General features: G+C 40.6%; 1 long non-coding RNA gene across 1 annotated transcript in view; it reads left to right on the top strand.

The window, feature by feature from the left end:
• Positions 1-22,239, top strand: part of LOC106043560 (uncharacterized) — a 73,586-nt gene extending 51,347 nt beyond the window's left edge. The window contains exons 2-3 of the long non-coding RNA XR_001211752.3: positions 11,082-11,202; positions 21,061-22,239. This is a non-coding gene — a long non-coding RNA (uncharacterized lncRNA). The remainder of the gene's footprint in view (positions 1-11,081; positions 11,203-21,060) is intronic.
• Positions 22,240-23,191: the final 952 nt, after the last annotated feature.

Genomic DNA, 23,191 nt, shown 5'->3' with positions numbered 1-23,191 from the left:
TGGATGAATTATTGCTCCATACTCATTTAAAAACATGACTTTTTTTTTTTGAATGCTCTTTTTTTTATGGCATTTTTCTTTGGAACTCCATGAAAGGCACACTCAAATCCCACTTGCAGATTGCACGATAGTGAAATTGTTAACGTAGAAGTCAGAGATGAATGACCTTCAAAGCAATGTCTATTATACCTGAGAAGAACATTAGAAAACTAAGAGAATGTATGCATTTTCTGAGACAAAGATTGAAAACCGTTCCTGATATTTGCCTTTACCCATTTGGACTCATTTCTGGTCTGAAATTTCTTGAGTTCAGAAGCTAATCACAAAGCATCACAAGTCGTCTTTCCTTTAATGCAAGCAGGTGAAAGCTGCCTTTTATTATTGGTAGGAATATTAATCAAAATAAATCTAGATGAGAATATTATTATTATTTCTAGTAATGTTAAATGTGTGATTTGAATTTCAGGTTTCCGTAATTTGAAATTAATGTTTGTTTGTTTTATTCCAGATCTCCCTATGTAGTTACACTTGTTCTATTTAATGTACGTGGTTTCAGGTATCCTGGTACTGAGCCTTTGTACACACCTTTGTAAAGTCATATCACTTTTGATTTGTGGGTAAGAACATTTGATGGTAAAGTAATAATTTGCAGTTTTTAATCTTGTCTTTGTACAAGTCTGACGCTGTTTAAAGTAGGAGGAAAGTAAGAAATAGTAACAGAATTGTTTAAAGAATTCAAGTTAATGTTTCTTAAAATTAAAAAAGAAAGGAAGTAAGAGAAAGTCACAGAATGCAGTAAACTGGACTGAAACTTCATGTGGGCAGAACAGTGCCACCCACTCTGCTGCAGTACTTTGCACCTGCAGCTGAAGTCATGTCCAGCGTGAACCTGCAAGTGGAAATGGCTCAGTGTCCACAGAATCTGTGATGGGAAAAACTTTCTTCAAGGTTTCAAGACCGGATTGGTTCAAAAATTGCTTGTTATACATCTTCCCTCTTTCCATATGAAGGTAATAAGAGCGTGGGACTGGTACGTTCCCTTTGCCCCGATTCCCAAATTCTCCACATAAATGTATGTCAAAAAAATATGTATAATATATATATTTAACATGGAGAGCTAGAGAGAATAGTAATATGAGTTGTCCTTCAAAATTAAAGTGCTTGTAGTAGTAGTTAATTCACTAATCAAAGAGGTTGTTGATTGGCAGTATTAATATTGTCTGAGATATTTTTGTGGAGAATCCAAAGAAACTTGCACTGCTAGTTCGTATCATAGCCACAGCGAGTTGTTCATATCAGAGCAATAGATTCATTTTGGAGGAGATAAAGTCAGTGCACAGAGATAAAACTGATTAAGGTTAAAGTATCCAGTCAGTCCAGCTGCCTAAATTCCTGGTTTGTTCCCTTAAAAACTGGTCCAGACCCTTTAATTCTAGTCTGTGTTACTAGAAAAATCTATGGTAATTCATATTAAATTTAACTGCAGTGTTTCCATAGAGATGATGTTTAGCATAAAAATAGCTGAAACATTTTGACATTGATTCTGAGACTACAGTTCATAACATCTTATTTTACTACTATTACTCACCCTCGGCAATACCAAAGTATAGAAATAAATCCTTCATTTCAATAGGACAACTTGTGTAATGAAATATGTAAAGGTAACAAAAATTAGCTCTAATTTAAAATAATAAGACTTGTCTACAAATTGTAATATGTAACTTAGCTTGTTACAACAAAGGTGGGTTAAAATGAATATTTTAATGCAAATTTCCTCAAATGGGTTAGATGTTTATAGATCTGAAGGATAGGGCAAGGGGAGAGAAAATGCTAGTTAATATAGATGTTTGAATTTTGTGGAAGAAGTCAGAAGCATTGATTTTGGTCAGTTTGTATTATTGGCTCTGACTGCAGGAATATTTTCAGAGTAGCTTAAGGTGTTTCTAGAGGTGAAACAAGATTATCTCCCTGAACAGTCTACTGAGCAGCCGATGAGAACAGAGAGATTTTTTGGGCTTCATCCTAAAAGAGGAGCCAAATCTGATGAACGCTGGTGAAACTGAAGATTCAGTGATTATAATGTCATTACACAGGAAATTTAGTTTGGGTTATTTGCATTTCATGGTAGATTTTAGCAAGGTAGAACTGGAATTGCAAGCTGAAGGAAATCCACAAGTTAAATTAAAGGATAAGGAACTTCTCTAACTTGGTAGGGGATGAAATGACCCCTGCAGCATGGTGATGCCATGAGAAGGTGATAACAGGGATGCAGTAATACACGTCATCCCATGCACAGGGTTTGAGCAGTGCTAGGGGGAGGAAAGTCTCCCCTGCTGAGGGTCAGAGGGCTGCAGTGCTGCCCGACAGGGCTGTCCGGGTACCCTGGTGCACAGCGTGGTGCTGAGCAGCCTTGGTGCTGGTGGTGTGATACAAGAGGCCATGCTCAGGAGGCTCTTCCAGACTTCAGTATTTGGCAGCATGCAGTTTGGGGTACTTCTGATCTGTAGATAGTTGCTGGTGCATTTGAATGAGAGAATTTAAACTGATTCAATTGAGATTGAATAAAGAATGGAAAAATTTACTGATGATGCAAGAGGAGACAGTTTTTCATGTGTGGATGGCTAGTCTGAGATTGCACATCAGCTGCTTGAGTACAAGAACAGGGATGGAGAAACAGTGAATTACTGATAGAAGTACTTTACCGTAAATTTTACGTATAACCCATCATTTGCATGCATCTGGAGAGCCTCGATGAAATTTAACAATGCATACTTGGTTGAACCATGCATATGTTCAACCAATTTCATACAGGTGCAAATCTGGAGGGAGATAGTTTATACTGGATTTGGGGCTGCTATACGCTGCAGCTCCAGTTGACTGTAGCATGGAACTGTTTAATTTGCTTGCATTAAATACCATATGTTCTCTCTTTGTGCCAAACACTATACCAAACATTTGCATGCTGTTGTCAGTGATATTTCCTTTAGGAGTAATGCCATGTCGTTTAAATACCCACTCTCTAAAGCTCCTCTCTCTTTCTGAAAAATGTGTTGCTCAGAGACAGTTTTAGCCCAGTAGCAAATTGACTTTTCTTCCTTTTGGGTGCCAAAGCACCTCCATAATTCAGGTTGACAAAAAATGTATGTGGGTATGTCAGCAATGTACCACTGCTACTTAGCTACGTTTTTTTATGTACTCCTGATACAGAATGGCACTGTGTTCAGCCTGAATCTCTTTCCTAAGGAAATGAACGCACTTCCTTTTTAACTACATATTCTGATTCAAGCTAATATCCTGCTGTGCGCAGTCCCCCAAAACTTAAAATTAACTGTTTTGGCTTCAGGAAAGGAAGATAATCAGGTGATTAGTGGACTATGCAACTAATTAGGACAGTTGACTTTCATTCCCAGCGAACGCCCATGACCCTGCATCTGTGAAATGAATGCAGCCATATCCAAGGAACTCACAAAGGGGGTGCAAAAAATGCTTCGGGATCCATAGTTAAAAGCACTTTAAACCCCATTTGTCCCAGCTGCATTTCAGTAAAGAAGGCAGTAATGGCAAACCTGCTCGAGAGCTGGGTGTTCAGGGACCCACAGGGGAAATGCAAAGTTAAAAGAGCAGGTGTTGAATTGGCACCTCCTCTAAATGACTCCCAGGAACTGAAATCAAACCCCTAGGTGTGTGTTGACAACAAGAGCTGAAATACTTGTTGTACTGTATATTGTTATCCTTAAACCATCGTTATTTCTTACTAAAAATAATAAAGTTAAGATAGATATTTTAGACAACTGTGTATTCTAGTTTACTTGTGTTTACTTTATGTTCTGTGCAACGACTTTGCTTAGTTTTCTGTGTCTGACATATACGTACTGCTCATAGCCTGTTAGATATCTCTCTTGAAAGGACTCAACAAAGCTATCTCATTATTTTTCCTTTTGAGTCTCCAGATTCTCATGGGGAACTTATTTCATATAATGTGGAAGTTGTTAAGTGGATGTGCACAACTTCCACTGAAAATCAGCGCTAATTAAATTGTAATTATTTTAAATTGTCATGATGCTTCAAAAACAGTATTAGAAACACGGAAGGGGAAGCCGAAGGAATTGATTTCAGACTTGATCCTCATGTCTTCCAGACAATTAGGATGATTTCAAATTTAATTCTCCCGAGACTGCAGTAGATAGGCAGGGGTCAGGTGGTGCCCGCAGTAATTTAGTAGCCTGATCCTGTTGCACTGCAAAGCATTGCTGGGCTCCAGACTAACTAATTGCCATGATTTGTCACTGTTGTAGCAGAGACATTGGTCTGGCAGGCAGTGGTGCACAGGTCGCTTTTCACCAAACCCTGCAGTTGAGAACCAGGGAGCAATAAATGCACTGGGTTTGTTATAGGCGTGTGCAGTGACCATCAGAGCTTGCTGCTGCGGGAGGTGATGGAGGAGCATTGCCCTGGCCATTCCAAAAGGGACTGCACAAAGCCATGGCCAGCAGCTTTGACCCCCTGGTGTCGCCAAAACACCAGGGTGTTAACGGGCTGTCCTCTTTCACTGACTGTATTCCCTGAAAAAGGGGGAGAAGTTGCCCCTTGTAGAGTTGCCTCTACACTAAGATCACAGAAGTAGTTTCAGAAACCATACTAAGGAATTTAATGTTTGCTTCCCTGTTATTTCTTCCATTTCTATTTAGTTTTTTTTTTTTAGCTGCTTATGCCCTTCTAGTATATTTACACTATATTGCATTAATTAAAAAAAAAAAAAAAAAGGTAGAAAATAAGTTATAAAAACTGTACTCATGCTCCATGGTAACTGGAAGAAAGATGGTGCAAAAAAAGAGTATTCTCACCTATGTCTATAAGGGCCTGTCCTCTGCTTTGTACCGTGAACATTGATTTACAAGCATCCATTGCTGTACTACTTCTCTCTTAAAAGCAATGTAAAAACAACAATAAAAAACTAAAACAGTTGGGAAGTGAATTTTAAGGCTGTAGTTGTGTTACTGGAAAAAGCAAGATAAATCTTGGAGGGGAGAGAGCATGCACATGGGGGGGGGGGTCTGATAAAAACAAAAAAAAAAAACAAAACAAAACAAAAAAAAAAACCAAAAACCTCTTTTAATCCCAGGTTAACATCTCAGGTAAAGTAAGATTAAATATCGTCCTATTCATGGGAAGGCTGGGTGAAGAAACAAAGACATCTTCTCAGTGTTGCTGCTAAATGATTCGTAAGAGTCTTGGGGCAAGTTTTGCACAAGATCTAGGACTAGGTGGAAACTGATCCGGGAAGCTTTGTGATTTATTTGTAGTGAAAACGTGTTAACTGCTGTACTAATTGCTGGGGTTGTTGCTCGTGATTTACTCATCCTATTATCGGTGTACAGATTTCCATGTTAAACAAATAAGACCTGATACTAATTCTTGTGCTAGGATTTCAAATGCATTTGTTTCTATGTTGTCTTGGTAATATTATTATAGTGTTTTTTCTTTCTTCTTTTTTTCCTTTTCTTTCTGAAATCTTAAAACGTTATTCTACACTGTTTCTTCTTGATTTTATTGTGAAAAAGTGATGATAATTTCAAATTTACTGTTAAGTTTTAGGTTGAAGCAAAAAGTTACGGTATAAACTGTAGATACCTTAGAGTAAGGAATTTTTAGGAAAAAATATGAAAAGTGTCAGAGCTGCAAGGGTCTGAGGTGCTGGGGCTGCAGCTTTCCCTTCCAGCCGAAGCTTTTTCTTCCAGAGAAAACAAGAGATCTAACCAGAAAAGTTAGGGAAACTTATTCTTGAGGTTTTTCTTTTAATATTGAAGATTGCGATGTGAACTTGAACTATTTTCAACCGAGCAATAAGAAACAATCTCTGTGCCTGGAGATGCAGACTTTTTGTTTCTTTTTTTTTTTCCTTTTTTCTTTATTCTTTTTGGTATCTGTTGTTTACGGTACTACAGTTGCAGACATCCAGAGCTCTTTTGAGATAATGGAGAGGAAACCCTGCAGATACAGTGACAGAAATGGCAATTACTATAACACCAGGGCTTAGATGTCTACATCAATCACATCATGCTCAGGCATCGAGAACCACGGACTTTGAAAAGCTGCCCCAGAGGAGGGAGCCTCTGAGTGAAAAGGTCACCTGCAGCACCCCGGATGGGATGGCAACCTTCAGACTTCGTCCCAAGGTGACAGATTCTGTGCTAGCAGAACGGGGGGGAAACAGCCCGGCCAGTGGAATATAGAGCAAATTGCGTGCGACGCGATGTGAGAGGGGCACGAGCTTTCATTGGAAGGAATAAATGAAAATTCAGAGAGCATTTCTCAGGCTGGAACAGAAAATTGTTTCTCATGAGACTTCAAAGGTATTTCTGAGAAGTTCGGCTGGTTGAAATAGTTCTTCAAAACTTGGGGGGTTCGTTAATGTAGGAAATACCCATAAATTCTCAGCTTGGCCCAAGTGATATACACAGGACAAACAAAGAAATTTCTACTGTAATGAATATAGCTGAATTAATTCCAAGAACCTTTTGTCTGTAAACAGGTTTTTGTAGTGACTAGAGAAGTTCTGGAAGCAGGCAGCTCCTGCTGTTAATCCAAGCAGCTTTGAGGAACTGTGCATTCCAGAATAATAGCAAAACACATTGTCTTTAATCTTCTGTTTTGAAGGGCCATGCTGGAAATTAATTTCCACGTGGGGCTTGGGAAGCTTCTGTGTTTGTGGTGAACTCAGCTTGGACTCCTGTTTTCTCTGTGAGCACTGCTAAAGTTAGAGCTGGAGATAGGTAAGCATCAGTCTTCAAGAACTGCAGTTTGGTTGAAAAAAAGTGCTGGCTTTGCACTTGATGGGAGAGGCAGGAGTCGTACCTGAGCTCAGCCTGGCAGGATACCCAAAGCCAGCCTGTGCTGGTCCTTCTGCATAATAGTGCTTGGTAATTGTAGTCCTGAAGTATGTTTTCCTCTTTCAGCTGTGTCTTTTAACTCTCACTGCTCGCAAAGCTGCACGAGAGCGCGTGCTGGCATTTCTGAAGCTTTTTCCTAGCTTTTTTTTTTTTTTTTGGTCCTGGAAGCTGTGAGGAAAAAAAAAAGTATAAAGTTTCCTTCTGATAACTGTGTGTAATTTGTGTTAATTTGCAGTCACTGCCTCGGTAATTCATTTGACAAGCTCAGCCTTTGCTGCGGCACAGGCTTCATCTCAGACCTGAGCGTGTCCATATGCTTACACGCAAGTCTGACACACTGCAATGTTCCTGCAATTAACTTCGCTGTTAGATAAGGCAAGTTGGTACCCTTTAATTTGGTGCAGCTGACGTTGACTACTATCAAAAATTTAAGGTGGTAGTAAATAATGAAGTAGCTTTGTTTTCTCTCTAGCTCCAAAGAACAAACAAGGCGGGGAGGGGGGCAAGAGGAAACGGCAGCATTAATTTTTAAGCTTTCTTTTCTTGTTCAGCCTGATTGGGAACAGAAAGGGAGAAATGCAAGGAACTAAACCAAGAACTGATGCTTGTCCTGCATACTTCTTCATACTCCTCCTGAGCTGGGGCATGAGGAGCGTGCCCAGTGCTGTGGCTGAGCTCAGGGCACTGGGCATGCCCAGCCAGGCAGCAGAGCTTCCACAAGGACCTGCTCATGGCTCTTTTGGGGAGAAATTCCCTGTTTTCAGGACTTGTGTCATGCTCTCTTTCAGAGCCAAGATCCAATCTAATTTGACATGGCACAGCAAAAGGAGACCGGGAGGTAGACCTTGACCCAGGGAGGTGGGTTGCAGATGCTTGTGTCCAGAGCCCGAGAGCAGGGGCAACCAGGTGGGAGAGAGAACGCAGATCCTTCTGTTAATGCGTGCTGTGCTTGGAGCACGAAGCCTCCAGAGGCTGGCTTTGAGCCTGTGGGGTGCTTGTCTGTTGCTGTATGCCTTTAAGACCAGAGCTGGCTGTGCTCAGCTCTCCTGCCCTGCTCCGCTCGGTGCTTTGGTGTTTGAGATCGGCATGGGCAAAGGCTGCCATGTGGGTATGTCCTGCACCTGTTTCTGCAAGAAGTGTGGTTAAAAGAGCCAGCAAGTAAATATATGTAAATACAAAAATATTAAAAAATGGATCAAGTCCCTGAGAAACACCAAGGCAATTTTTTACTTTATTCCCCAGTGCAAGAGCTCCTTGCCATCCCACTGGCCAAGTGTTTCTGTTTGGTGGGGCAGTGGGCAGGTGGTTCGGTGCCCTCAGGACCGTGGGGATACTGCTGCAGCAGCCTGCCCGGCTGCAGGGGGCCAGCACCACGGCAGCACAGCGTCCCGCTTTGTGGGGGTACCACAGCCTGCAGAACTGGGCTTTTATCCTCTCTTAAAAGTTATTTCGGCTCTGCTAGAAAACAGCTCTTTTAGAGAAGAAACGAATAGAGTGAAGGAGCAACTGTGGAATGATAATGAGTTGTTTCATAGTCTACAAAGATCAAAGTCTGAGAGACACTTTAAAAAAAAAAAACAAAAAACATCAGGTACCTGAACGTTTCAGGTATTTAAAGATGATGCAGCTGGAGGTCTATTTGAAGACAGTCTCATTTCTTCATAACCAGAGCAGCAGCTCCTGTTTGAAGCATAAACACGTTTCCAGCTCAGGAATTTTTACATGAGCTGCAGTTGCTGTTGCTCAGTTGCAATACACTGCACACCGCTGCTCGGAGGTTGCAGGTTCACTTTTCAGTGTGTACAGGCGGCTGTCTGCGTTTCCTTCTGCCCAGTGCCTCTACAAATTGCTTTCACTGGAAATCAAAGTGAAATCTGAGCAATGATTTTTCTATTTACAGCCTTAAGGTTTGTGGCTCTCTCTGGGTGTCACACTTGCAATGTCTTTCCTGTGAAGAATGCAAAAGTGCTTGTCTGTAGCCACAGGGAGCTGCCAACAATATGTATGTGCATACAGATACATGCATATGTATATATACATATATAATCCCTCTCCCATCACTAAGAATAAAGATGAAGTGTATTGCTATAGCCATAAACTCTAAAAGTAGCTTAATCTGTAATTTCCATAGTTACTTAGTCCTTATCGCTATTTTTGCACGCGCTGATCCGAGGTTGGTAAGAAATTAGTTAAGTCTTTAGATTATTTCTGCAAGATTTGAACACTTCCTCTTCAAAAGGAGTGAGCAGGGGTTTTCCTGAGGGGTTGAAAGAGAAACACTGAATGCACAGACACGGGCACAGTCAAGCTGAGGAGCTGTGGTGACAAGAGCGCGGGGCTTGATGCAGGGGGTTGCACCGCTCAGCTTTCACCTATAAGCACGATCCAATCTGCCAGAGCTCCAGTACCTCAATTAGGCAATGTTTAATTGGCAGTTGGAAGTGCATGAAGGAGAGAGGCTCTGGGAAAAGCCTCATAGGAGGGAAGTCATTCCTTGTTTTTTTCAATGGAGCACCTTATTTATTTATGAGAGATGAACCCATTCCTTTAGTTTCATCACTGGCAGCGCTTTCTGAGCACTGCTTTGTGATGTTACAAAATAGAGGCAGTTTTATTGATTAAAATGAGTCGATAAAAAAATTTATACTCAGTTAGTGGATGGACCAGAGCTTTTCACTTCATTTTTACAGATAGCTTATCAAGGGAAAACACAGAGTGGGCACCATGCTCTTGAGCTTCAGGGAGAGGAAAAAAAATACAGCATACTCAACAGTTCAACAGGTATCCTGATTTTGTTTGGAGAAAAGTTTCTGGTTCAACAGGTAATTTTTCTTCAAATGTAAAAATACCTTTTTAATTGCGACCAATCTAGCATGATTGCTTTTATTTTAGAGCATCATGATGATGAATCTTGCTGAGATAATTGGCTTGAATAAACTGTCCCTACCTGTGTAAATAAAAGATGGAAAAATTGGATCTATTCTGAACATGTGTTGTTCAGGCAGGAGGGAAAACTTCCAGAGATCCTGAGGCTGAAGGCTAAGATTAGTGCTCATCATCTGCACTTATTAATGCTCCTTTTATTTTACTTCATATGCAAAACGTGCTAGAGAACTTCAGCTTTTAAAATTAAGAGAGCTGTAAATATACTCTTCATCCCTGTTGAGCGCTGAGTAAAGTCTAGCATAACTTCTGAATATTGTGCAATTGTCTTGGTCTGTTATCACTTAGCACACTGTTGGTAATGTGTGTGTGGGAGACTTACTGAAGACAAACACCACTTAGAGTTTTAGTCTATGGTGATTTCTTCAAGGTTTTAATTTTATGGGGGTGTATATATAAGATTTAAGACCGTTTCTTGAAATTTAATCAGAGTATGGTAGAACAGTTTTATTTATTTTTAAGTAGAATGAGTTGTCAAGGATTTTGTGGACTTTCCTGTTTTGCACAGAATGTAGTGCAGCTGTTTCTGATGGAGCTAAAGATGACCATTTCCAGGGACTCCTCTTTGTGTCCCAAACCCCATCTCAAGCTGAGCAAACAGCTTCAGACCATGCAATAAGTAATAATTAGTAATAGGGGAACAGTTGCAGGTATTCCTGATAAGTTATTAGTGAGGGCAAAGAGCACTGTCCTGGCTACAGCTGTGTTTGAATTGGATAATGAGAAAATTCTGTAATAAAACATTTTTCTTGATAATGTATAGGATTTTTTTTATCAGTATGTCATTATGAAGTGAGTATCTTTAAAACCTGCAATGTGCTACATCACACCTGAAAAAGGAAGGTGTGTTGCTGCCATGGGTTTGCCCACAACTCCGTAACTCTGCAGCCTGACAGAGCTGATGCCTGTGCCTGGTGCTTTCCCAGGTTGGCTCTGAGGAGCTGACAGGCAAAGAGCTCGAGCACTGCCAGTTTGTGCAGTTAGGAGGATGGGAGGCCTCTATCCTTGCCCAGCAAAGGAAGGCAGGAGCTTTGAGGTGAGAAGATAGCCTTGCTAGCCCCCATCGTGTCGCCTAGAAGGCGAGATGTGCAGGGTAGGGTGTGGCAGAGAGCACTGCCTTGCCTGGGAGTGGCTGTGCAACCTCCCCAGGCCCCTTGCAATCGGCCAGGAGCCACTTTCCCTGTGCTTGTGTGCAGCTGCATACTTTTTTTTTCTTTTCTTTTCTTTTTTTTTTTTTTTCCCTCAAAGAATCTGAAGTACTGCTGTTGTGCATACAGTACACACAGAAGTTTTTCCTGGCACCCCCTGCAATCGCAGCAAGGCTCTTAACCTGTTTCCACGTTGCAACTTGCTGCTTCCATCTGCAGAGGTGAGTGTGTTCCCAGGCATATTTCTCCTGTTTGCTTTCCAGTCAGGAGGGGTTTAAAGTCCAGCTACATCGTGAAATTTACAAAGCAAGACTGTTACAGAATGATCATTAGAAGTATTAAAGCAATAATGAAAGATTGGAGTTAAAAATTTAAGATATCCATTTGTGTTATGCAATCATAATAAATTATATGTACACCTTTTAAATCATTATATCTAAATTGTATTTCATTTTAGAAATATTTGGCAAGGAGACAGCAAAGTCTCTGTTATTTAGCATAAAGCTAATGAGTTAGACTACCATTATACCTAGAAAAGAATTCTCTGTAGATGACAAATTATTGGTATTAAAAAGAGCGGGTCCTTTTTATAATTATTTTTCTTCACACAGTACAGGAGAGTCTAGAGGTTCATAACAGATTTTTATAATAATAAAGGGAAAATTTGAATCCTTACCAATAACCAAGTAGTATTGCCATATGGTAACATGATAAATGGGGTCTGAAAGGAGAGCTATCATTCTGAGCCAGCAGGCCCATGAAAGGTTATATTCAAACAGCTTAGATAGAAAACACCAGAAAGTCACGACTGTGGGTGGATGAAAAAGGATGAATACAAGTTACCTGGTAAATGAAAGGGGAGAAATAGGGAACAGGATGAATGGCAAAGAACAAAAAGTAAACTGCAGAGAGCTGCCTGGACTCAGAATAAATGCGAGAATTTGAGTAGCAAGGCATGCTGTGTAGCTGTGCTTCATTGTTTAGGATTTTGGAGCTGTTATACTGGAGTCACACCATGATGAAAATGTAAATAGAAGATCGCACAGTACTTGAACTTTCCACAGCAATGGACAGCCCAATGCTTGAGACCGTTTCTGCTTTCTATCAAAAAATGTGTTTTGATCGGTTTCCCAGAGTGACGCATTGCAAGGAATAATTGCTGTAATTTAATGAGAACAAAACTGAAGTCAATGTATGTATTTCAACAGGGTTGAACACCTCAAGTTTTTCCAGCAGATTTTATGTCAGAAGGTCTGTGTGGTCACACAGGTCAAGCCTAGAGGACACTGATGTTTAGCAATGACTTGTGAAACAGCCTCCCTTGTTCAGCCGTATAATTTGATTTTTAGAGTTTGCAAATGTTGGCTGTAATGTATCAAATGCAGAGCTCATACTTAGAGGGTATATACTGTTTTCACTTAATATTCGTTCCCACCCCTTCCTTTTCCCTGCTTTTCTGTTTCAATGACTCTGCCCTTAGGGAAAGGAGCGCTAGCATGGCGTGAAGCACCAAGAGCCTCCGTCCGCCTGGGTTTGCAGGCATGGCTGTGAGGCTGCAGGAGCATCCCTGGGCCACTCAAAAAACACACACATGCTGCAGGATTACCTAGCCCAGGGCAGGGATTGCTGCAGAGCTGGGTTAGCCCAGGGTTACGCCTCTCGTGCTATCAGGGCCAGTGCGGTTGAAGAGTTGTCTTGGCAGGGTGACACGTCTCGGGGCATGGGGCTGTGCTCCTTGAGGTTTTGCCCAAAGACGAGTGTCAGTGCAATTGGGTGGCCAGGATTTATCATTGAAATATCTGGGCTGATGGATGCTGTGTTTGAGAGGGGGTTGGGTATGAGTTGCCCTTGCTCTTTTGCTTTTTTAACCCAAGTGGGTGAAGATTTTGGTGCCTCTAAGAGGACGGAGGTGGCTGGTATCCATGCGCTGAAAGCAAACTGCGTATATTTGAGTAGGGGAGTGAAGAAAAATGTGAAGTTTGCTGTTTTAATCCCACTTCAGAGTCTGTGCGTTCCTCTCAGCTCCGTGTCAGTTGCTCACTTTCAATTTGTGCCACAAAGACAGAGCGGCTGCGTGCAGGCTGGGGAGCCTGGCTAGACAATTGTACGCGTTTGTGACTCAGCCGCATGAGAAGCACTGAAATAAATGATTTTTTAATTTGATGTGCTTATTCTTTGGAATCTGAGAATCATTTTCTTCTTTATTCACTGGTGAGCTTTTTTCTTTCATTTCAGAGACCAAATGAGTAAAGAGCTATAGCAAATATTGAAGGTTTAGAATTCAGAAGATAGTTCATAAAAGTATCTCTCCGAGTTTATAAATCATATTGTCCATGTGAAAGATTTTGGTCTAATGACTTGAAATAAATTGAAGTCTGAGGTGTTTTTCAAGGAGCATTTCTCTGTGAGCAGCAAAATAGGGGTATGAAATACTGCTGCCTTCTGCGGCAGTTAAATGTACCGCGAGGAGAACAATTGATCGCGAACCCCACACGTAGCGCACCCTCCTTCAGATCAATGAAGGGATTGCTGAAGATGTCATTATTAACTACAAGTGGGTATATTGCTGCCCCAGAAAAGGTGGTTTATGCAGATTGAATCATTTCACTGATGCTCTTTTCTTCCAATTGACTTAGCCAGCTCTCGTGTATGTTAACGTCGTTCGTCAGACTTGATGGCAGCACCCAGTGGCTCCAGCTGGAGAGCAGGCATCATCGAGGCAGCGTCAGCACGTGTGGTCGCTGCCCATCAAAACCCCAAATAATGCCATAGCGTGACAGACAACTGCAAGCATGTGAGGTTTGGTTAACACAGGATCTGTCTTGGTGATAATTTTCCTGTCTGTGAAACTTGCGCGCTGGTGGGGATAAAAACTTAAGTGCAGTAGCTGTAGGGTTGTGCTGCTGGGGATAAGGCTGCTGGCAGCTGCATGGTGTCAGGATTCCTGATCGCAGGTCTTGTTTCAGAGAATGAAGTGTAAATAAAATCAGCAGTCCTGATTTTTGCAGTGACCTATGCGTTACGAGTTGAGACTTGTTGCAACTATGGCATGTTAGCATTCCCTGATTCATAGTGACCTGTGTCAATAGGTAGTTTACCAATGCCACTTCCCGGTCAGGCTGCATGTGGTGTGCAGGTGGGTGTCTGTGCATGCGCATTTCCTTCTGTCATCATCTTTAAGGCAATTGCATAGGAATAGCATTTCAGATACATTTGTCATCTGGGATTAAAGTCTGCGCTATCAGATGAAACTGTGCACATAGTGATCAACTGCGTTTGCTCCTGTTGTATAAAGTTCTTGAGTTAAATGATATGGTAAAAAAAATAAAGAGCAAATTGTTTTTGAAATGTGCACTGACAGCAGACAAAATACATGATCGTGAATAGTCTGAAGCTGCACAAGAAGTGAACAAAAGGATTGTTAATATCGACTGTTAATATTTTCAGGTTTTTAATATTCAGGTTAATATCCACTGTTAATATATTTTTTTGTCTGCTTTTGTCTAGTCTAATTTCATGATGAGTCAGTGATTTGGGACACTAGGATGAAAGTAGCAAATGTGTTGATGAACCAGTTCTGCACGCACAATTCTCCCAAGTTTTTTTGCAAGCTGTTCAGAAGATGTGTTCCTCAATGTGTTGAGGAACAGATCTCCACAAACTATAGGAGGCCGTAAAGTGAGCTAAGTTGAGGATCATTGTGTGGCCAAGAGCCTGTGTTTGGGCTGTCGTGTTTTGCTTGGTTGTAATGAGGAGGAAGGAAGCCCAGATAAAAATACTGTAACTGAGCCCGTTAAATAAGAGGAAATGATGCCCTGTAGCTTCATGGCTAGTGGGAGGTGAAGCTGAGTAACAACCTCGCAGTAGCCAATTAGGTCAACCAGCAGGCTTTCTATTTACTCCTTTTAGGCAACCTTTAAAAGAGGTTGAGAACAAAGATGCTTATGGGGATTGCTGTAGGTAGAAGCTGTAACTAGGTGCAATGCAAGGACATAGCATAACCAAATGCTGTTGCTAAAATTATCATTAATGAAGAGGGATTTCACACTTAATTGAAACAGGGTGCTGCACAAGTAATACAAAAATGGAGAAAAAAAATCATAGAGCATGGAATAGGAAGATTTTCCTGTAAAAATTGGAAAAATAGATAAGCCTAGAGGGAAGGGGAAGACTGAGGAAGGGAGGAGGAATAGAAAAGTAGGCGAGGAGAGAACTGAGGTTATCGGAGTGATAACTGTTAAAACATGACTACTTGTCAAGACCTCCCACTGTGAAGTGGCAGAGAAAGTTTTCTGGACCAGGAAATGTTCTTACATTCTTCTGTGTGACATTACTGCTATTGAGCAGTAGGATTACAGAAGGCCATCAGGGATCTAAAAGTAGCCAAAATGAAAACATTGTGGTATTCAACCCTTGTTGTTATCACCATCACTAAGAAAGATCCCAAAAGACTAAAGGGAAAAAAAAAAAAAAAAAAAAAAGAAAAAGAAAGAAATAGTGGCTAAATTTAGCTCTCACACTGAGATCAATGTGGGACAGAATAAACCCAGAATAAACCAGCCTCAGGAGACCCTGAGGCTTTTCCAGTGCGTGAAGGATGCCTGATGCGCATTCTGAAATTCAGCAGATAATGTTTTCCCTTTGCTGTTATCACTCTAAAGATAACTCAGCTCTTCCCTATCTTTTTCTTGATGTCAGCTCCGATAAGTATACATTTCTTTTTAGAACCTAAAGCAACTTTCAGAAGCATTGGTCTTATATATAATTTTTCAGCCACATACCTCTAAACAGTCACGGTCCCAAAAGACTGCACACATTCATGGACTAGTGCAGCTACTACATCCAGGAAGGGATGGTGAGTTTTCTGTACGTGTTTTGTACACTAGTCTTTAAGAACTTTTACCATGTAATTTATCAAATGTGGTAGTGGGTTTACCATCCCTCTTTCCTAACCTGTGTCCTTCTTCCTCTGTCACATACGAGACAAAATTACAAGGCAGACCATGGTGGTCATTATAGCTTAGAAATGAGACCAGGAATGTGCCAGCAGCAGCTTCTGGGGTCATATATCCCTTTGCAGTAATTTGAAGCAATGCTGTGCTTTTGTTTGCACTGATGCTTATAAGAACAGCAGATTTGGTTGCAGAAGAAGGCAAAACTGGACAGGTGGGGATGCTCACCAAAAATGCCTGCTAAAATTTGCATCAAGCAGTGAACCAAAACAATAAATTATTCACATAGTTCTAGTTCCAGGGCTTTGTCTTCAAATCTGAGAACAACTTGATTTCACTTGCCTGCTCTGCAGAAGAATATTTTTGGTATATTTATCTTACACAGGACAGAAGGTGCTTAAATATAGGATTTATGTGAGACTCCTTGTTATATTTTTGTAAACGTAAAATACTTCCGCTATTGTTCAATGCCTAAATAGGCAGCTGAACAAAATTAAAGAGCACCATCTCTCGCTTGCATCTGTTTGGGAGGAGGTGGTTCACTGGCCATCTGGAAAGCCATGAGAGAGGACCTGAAGAGCCTCGAGCCGTGGAACAGATGTCAGAGCCTCGGAGCCTCAAAGAGAGGCTGGGAGACCTCTGTCCTCCTGCTCCTGGGGAGGCTGTGAGCTGAAATGAAAGCCTTTAAACCTCTCTGGGACTGCCCAGCTATTTGGAATAGGCATCTTCAAAGAAATCAAAATTCTTGGCTTATAAAAGGGATTTGGCACCAAAAATATATCTAAGGAAAGTTTGCTTCCGTACTGCCCTGGAAAGGAACAGTTTGTCTACAGACAGCAGTTGAGGTTGGCCTCAGCAGCTCAGAGCATTCCTACCAGGTACGGCACAGGCACATCCTCTCCTGATGCGTACAGAGTGTGGAGTCTCTATTTTATTACAACATGCGTTGCCTTCAGCAATCAAAAACATTTTGTGGCCTAATAGAAATCCATAGAAAATAAATACCAGAAAGTTGTCTTTACTCTAAGATACTTTGGGAAAATCGTTATGAAGATGTGCTTCATGTTGTTGTTCTGGAAGGATAAACAGCTGCTTTTTTTTTTTTTATCCCCTCTCCCTTTTTCTTTTTGACAAAGCATTGAATAAAATATATGCCTACTGTGGAGACCTATAGAGAGGGTCAGGAAAGATTGTTATCTACTATTATAATTCTACCACTTTTGTTGGTTTTGTAACTTCAGGTAAGTGCTTGAAATTTTTGGATACTTCAATATCTTGTCTTTCTAGACAGCATTCAGAAAATACATTTACATTCCAAACATCTGCACACAGAGGGGGTGCAGGAAGCACAGCTAGCCTGACCGTCTCCAGAGAGGTGCAAAGGGATGATCCTCTGCCAGTCTTGGCAGTGCCTGCTTCCCACCACGGCTCCGGCCAAGCGGGGGTGTCCAGCAGCCACCCAACAAAGGAAGTTCAATCATTTCTGCTAAAGAGTGAACTTCCTTTTTTCTGTCTTGTTCCAACTGAACCATCAGAACAAATGCACTTTGCTGAACTGCTAACTGAGGTTGTTTTCTTTAAAACTAGATATGTGGATACAATATTCTTCCAGATAGATATACATTATTCAGATATATCTTCCAGATATATTCTGATATAGCACTGAATAAAACCAAATTTTGCTCAAGCAATGAGGATTGGCTCAAAGTATAATTTTCTGGTCAGCTTTAATACTTTATGAGCCATCTTTTTGCATGTATCTGGTTGGGACAAAGGAGAAAGGTATTTTTCTGGAAGATTAACTTTATGTTGCTGCTAAGCCTGTTGTTTGGCTTTTGTACAACTACTCATAAAAAAACAATTGTAATACAAAAAAGCAGTCTCATTTCTATTTGTGCTTTGTGATTAATGTGTTGGAAACTGATTCACATCTCTCTGAAATCAACACAAAAATACCGCTTTATTTTTTTACCCATTCATTTCAACAGATGTTAGATTTAGGTTTTTAAACTTTCACATTGGGAAACCAACTTTCTTAAATCTTTCAGACAAAAAGAAGTGACCTGTTCTTAAATATTAAGTAGATTTGCTTCTAATATTGTTAGGAAGGGTAGAACATAATGACTGCTTGCCCGCACACTCATCTCTTTAGTCTGCTTTACTATTTCTGAGTGACGCCTGTCAATTATCTCTGGGCTGCTGCGTTGGCTGACTCACAAATTGCCATTGCAGGGGAAAATACAAAAGCATTGTGGATAATGATATTGATGGGAACCATGAGCAAATAATAGTGTCTGAAAAATAAAGCTGTACATTCAAATCCCCTTAGAAAAGTTTGGTAAAGGACACTGGAACTGGCTGACTACTTTTTTAAGAGAGGGACATTTTGTTCTTGTATGTATCCTTGCACAATAATGTTTTCATTTTAAGTGCCTCTTAGAATTACTATGACTGGGTAGCTATTTGCAACTAGCTAATATTTCCACGTTTGGAGTCATTTTATTTCTTATTTACTTATTTATTTATATATTCCCATCTATTCATCTTTTGTTTGTGTTTGGTAAGGCACTTCCTTCTGTTTCAACTTCATACTCTTTTCCCCAGGAGAGTTGTTATATATGGTTCGATTTTCTTGTCTGTTGTTTTCCTAAGCTAATGTCCTTGTTTTCTTTCTCTTTTGTTATTGTCTTTTCTATTTAGGCTTGCTGTTATATGTATCTTCACTTACAAGCTTGCCTTTATCTTGTTTTGCTTGAGAAGAATTGCTCATTTTGGGTACAATTTTGATGCTGTGTCTATTCTTGCTTATATTTTTTATTACTATGACAAATCTTTTTATTTAATAGCATCTTGTTAACAGGAAGAGCATCTTGTTATCTTCGTTACTGCATGTCCTGAGTGGGCTTAAGATTCCTCTGCTGAGTTTGCTCATGCATATTGTATCGTCTGCTGCAAGCAGTAACTTGTGAAGGATGCGCAGTCTGACTTGTGGTCACGAGCCATGAGGTTTCTCTCTAATTTTTCATCTGAATAATGTGTCTTTGAATTATCTGCCACAGTAACTGTGGTCATACAGAGACTGCAGATGTGTTCATTCAGCAAGTAAGGGAGCGTGATGCTGTCCCTTGGCCAAGACACTGAGTCAGCCCTCAGTAGGCATTCATGCCATGACGTATGCCAATGACTGTTATCTTCTCAAATTTTAAGCATAAATCTACCTTAAATTTTTCCTGAAATTTCATTCAAAAAGTTTTCCTTTTAAAGCTGAAAACTTTCCTGGTTCATTTTTTTTTCTCAATAAGTCAATTATTAACAATTTTTTTTCTTAATTTTGTATTCTGTGTCCATTCTCAGTTTTTTTTTTTGTTTTTTTTTTTTGTTGTTCTTTCCAATTCTCAGCTGTAGCTGCTTACAGAAGGCAATCAAAGCCAGTATTGAACAGGGCAAGACCTTAGGCCCCGCTCCTTTGCTCTGCTGGAAGTGGTGAGGAGGCAGTGTTGAGGAGGGGTTAAACCACGCATTTGACATTGCGAAACTCAGAATTTAGAACCTGTGAAATATCCAGAGAAATAAATCTGGAGAAACTTTGACAAGGCAAAACATAAATTTTGTACTCTGAACTGCCATTAGATAGCATTACTGACGTTGTTACAAATTTTTGAGTCAGTTATCAGTTTTTATTGTAGTACGGGCTGCAAGCGTATTGTCTGGACAAAATCTGCTCTTAATTAGCATTGCCAGAAAAGCTACAGAAGGTGATGTGGTAGCTCTGGTGGCTGGAGGAATCTTTTCATCCAGATTGAAAACCCCAATAAATGTGCTCTGAGATACCAAGCTCCTCCACATACACCTTTCAAACAATGCACACCTTTATTTTCTGCGTGTTTATGTATTGACCTTTAGGTTTCTAGCACTGTTTGCAGTGATACTATTTGCCTGTGTGTGTCCTAGCTGCTGCTGGCCCTGGAAGTCCTTCATTCTTTGGTCAAATGTAGAAAGAGGTTAGAAATGACAGCCTTCAGTGCATAGACATTTTTTTGTGCTGTTATTCACTTCTCTGATTTAATCTTGTGTTTAATAGATAAAACGCTTAGTTGGTGTGAAGCACAGCTCCCAGATTCAATCATGCTATGTTGCTTCAGATTTGTTAGGGATCTGTCCCAACACATTTTCCTATACCTTGTATTTATCCCTGTTTTTGTAACTCACTATCAAATATTCACTTGAAGAATCATGGTTATTATTATTTTTTTTAATCTGAATGTAACTATATAGTTGTTGAGAAACTTTTGTGACTCAGCTACCATGAAAATTCATTTATATATGGTATTTTTATAGATAAATATGATATGCAAATAAATGCACTCCTATTTTAATTATTGGCTACTTAAAAAGCTCTTACTTTAAAACAGCTACGTCTAATACTACATTAATTGATCTCTCTCTTTAATTATTTTTATCTCCTTTCCCACAAATATAAATCTAAGCACATACAGATTTTGATAAATCAGGTACTGCAAATAAAATTACAGGGAATAATCATGCAAAGAAAGCTTTGATAAACAGTGCTTTTAAAGGAATTGTTTGGGGGAAAAATGTTATTGAGTTACACAGTGAACTACACTTGAACTTAACTTTATTGGAAGTTCATTTGAACATGCCCAGGTATCTTATACCTCTGGCAGTGGAAATGAGTCCGTGCATCTTGATCTCTGGTTGTAAAGGAAAAAGGGTTTTGAGCTGACTCTAACAGTGCTGGATATAGTTCACAATCATTTATTTTAGCCAACAGATGCATGGCATAAATATCTATTGGACCAGTGAGTACTGAGCTCACATGAAGCCGTGTCAGAAGCTTGAGACTTTTATTACTACAGAAGCTGAACCTCACATCTGAAAGATGCCAAAACTCTTCTGGAAATCTCACAACTAATCTCACACCTCAGTAGCTTTGAAAATAAAGCCCTTAGTCACACAAGCTCTTTTAAGGCTTTATTAAAAATAGGTGAAAATTTAGCATTTATGAAACTCCTAGGAATATTGTAGCTGATTTTGTGACCAAAGCTTTCCCTTTTACATTTAGTACCATTGATTACAGCAGCTCTTTGCTCTCTGTCCATTCTGCAGCTCCTCGTTTTTCCAAGAGGATCCCACAGCAGCTGTACAGACTCTGCTCCTCCAGGCTCCATTTCAGGTCAGTTGGGCCCTGCCCAGGAGTTAGGCCTGTTCCCTGAGTGACAGCCTGGGATATTTTAGGACCGATATACAACGCGCGAGGGAACACACCCAGCTGCGCACTCCTGATGTGGAAATGGCTCACAAGTCCTTCCCAAAATGAGAGGCACGTCTGTCAGAGAAGCGTGCGTGTAAGAGTGATGGCTTTGTACCACAGGGCTGCATAACCCACGCAGGGCTGTGTCCTCAACGGGACGTGTCGGCACAGCTGAGGTGTCATTGAGAAGCTGGAGCGGGCGATGTGCTGCCAAACCTGAGGGATGCTAACACTTCTGACAAGATTAACAACTTGGGGAAATTGGACTCCCTGCATTGATCAGCAGGCTGATGGGAGAGCTGCCATGGAAACGTGAGGAATACGTTGTTTTCATCTATCAGTCATCTCCCTGGGCTTGACTGGGAGACTCTGGGGCTGCAAAGGCGTTTTGTCTGCTTTAATGTGGGATGTTCAGCAAATGCTTTAAAATGTAATTGCATTGTGCTTTGTCCTTTGAACTCTTGCACATCCCATTGTATGTCTCATTTCAATTCTGTTTTGCTGCCAGTGTGATTTATAAAGGTGCACTGAATTGCTTTGTTGTTTTTTAATTTCTCTCTGAAGCCGTAGACATTTGGGCTGGAAGTGTAGGACTCCTACAGACCAAAGAGAAGCTGAAGACTGGAAGCAACCTGTCAGGAGTGAAAAGGGTTTTCTTGTAAAGCCGACAGGTAGAGGGGTCCCATCAGCCTGATTGCACCTTCAGAAAAAAACATTAATTAGCGCCTGTCATCTGTGACAATCACAGGTAATTCCCACACTGACAGATCTTTGCATGTGACAAATGGATTCCCGTTATTCCTTTGACAACTGGACCATGAAATCTAATTTTACCAGGACAGTAAATGGTATCGCTGTTTATGCCAGCTTTTGAAATTCATCAAAATGAGCAGAATGTTCCCACAGATGGAGGAGGAAGAAGCTGCAATGCATGAGGAGCACAGGAGTCCTCCTCTCAAGACAAGGGGCATCACTCTGACAAGTAGCAACTAGTAATTACAAACAGCAAGTTGGTCTCATTAGATGAGGCTTGAGGTTGCAATAATAAAAAAATAAAATAAAAACCAAATCAAATAAAAAAAAACCTCACAATTTTACTGACTCTTGTTTACCTGCAATGACTTAATAAGTAAGTGAATGCCTGAAAAACAAAGGAAAATACAATATCTGACTTTCATTCCCACTAAATTTAACATTGGTGCAGCCTAACCTTGAATATTGTATGCAGTTATGGCTTTACCAACATAAAAAGGCTGTTAAGATGCTTGAAAGCCTCCAGAGGAAGGCAAGAAAGCTGTTAAAAGGGCTGGAAGGCAAATCCTGTGAGGAGGGGCTAGGGATACTTGGGTTGTCCAGTCTGGAGAAAAGGAGGCTGAGGGGCAGCCTCATTCTTCTCTGCAGCTTCCTGAGGAGGGGAAATGGGCAGGGAGGTGCCGGTCTCTGCTCCCTGGGAACCAAGGACAGGACACATGGGAACAGCACAAAGCTGTGCCAGGGGAAGTTGTACATGTGTGCTAGGCATGGATGTGCTTCAGGACATTCAGAGATTACTCTACTCTAGTACATGAGGTCTTTACAAGACTTAATTATCTTTGTTGCTTCATCAGCACTGACTTTTTCCCTGGGATAGCTTGGTCAGGCATGTATTTTGGAATGCCTCCAATTATCATTTCAATTTTTAACGTGCAACTGAGCATATGCTTTTGAATCTCAAAGAACAAGCATAGCATGAAGGCTGAAATGATGTGCATATAAACGTATTAACTACCCTGATAGAAATGGCATAGAAACAAACTCATATGCACCGATGACATAGCTTACCAGCATGATTTTGTATTTCAGGATTTGTGATGTAAGCAATTGACATTAATGACTTTGGGATATTACATGATCTTTCTGTAGACAGATAATATTGACTCTACAGGGTGGGATCTAATTTGTAGCAGAGCTCTCTTGAGGATTTTTCTGAAGGAAGAGTTTAGGGGC

The sequence above is a fragment of the Anser cygnoides genome, chromosome 9, assembly GCF_040182565.1.
Source record: "Anser cygnoides isolate HZ-2024a breed goose chromosome 9, Taihu_goose_T2T_genome, whole genome shotgun sequence".
NCBI classification, from domain to species: domain Eukaryota; kingdom Metazoa; phylum Chordata; class Aves; order Anseriformes; family Anatidae; genus Anser; species Anser cygnoides.
Note: the sequence above shows the minus strand (reverse complement) of the source record. Positions and strands in the feature narration are given on the sequence as shown.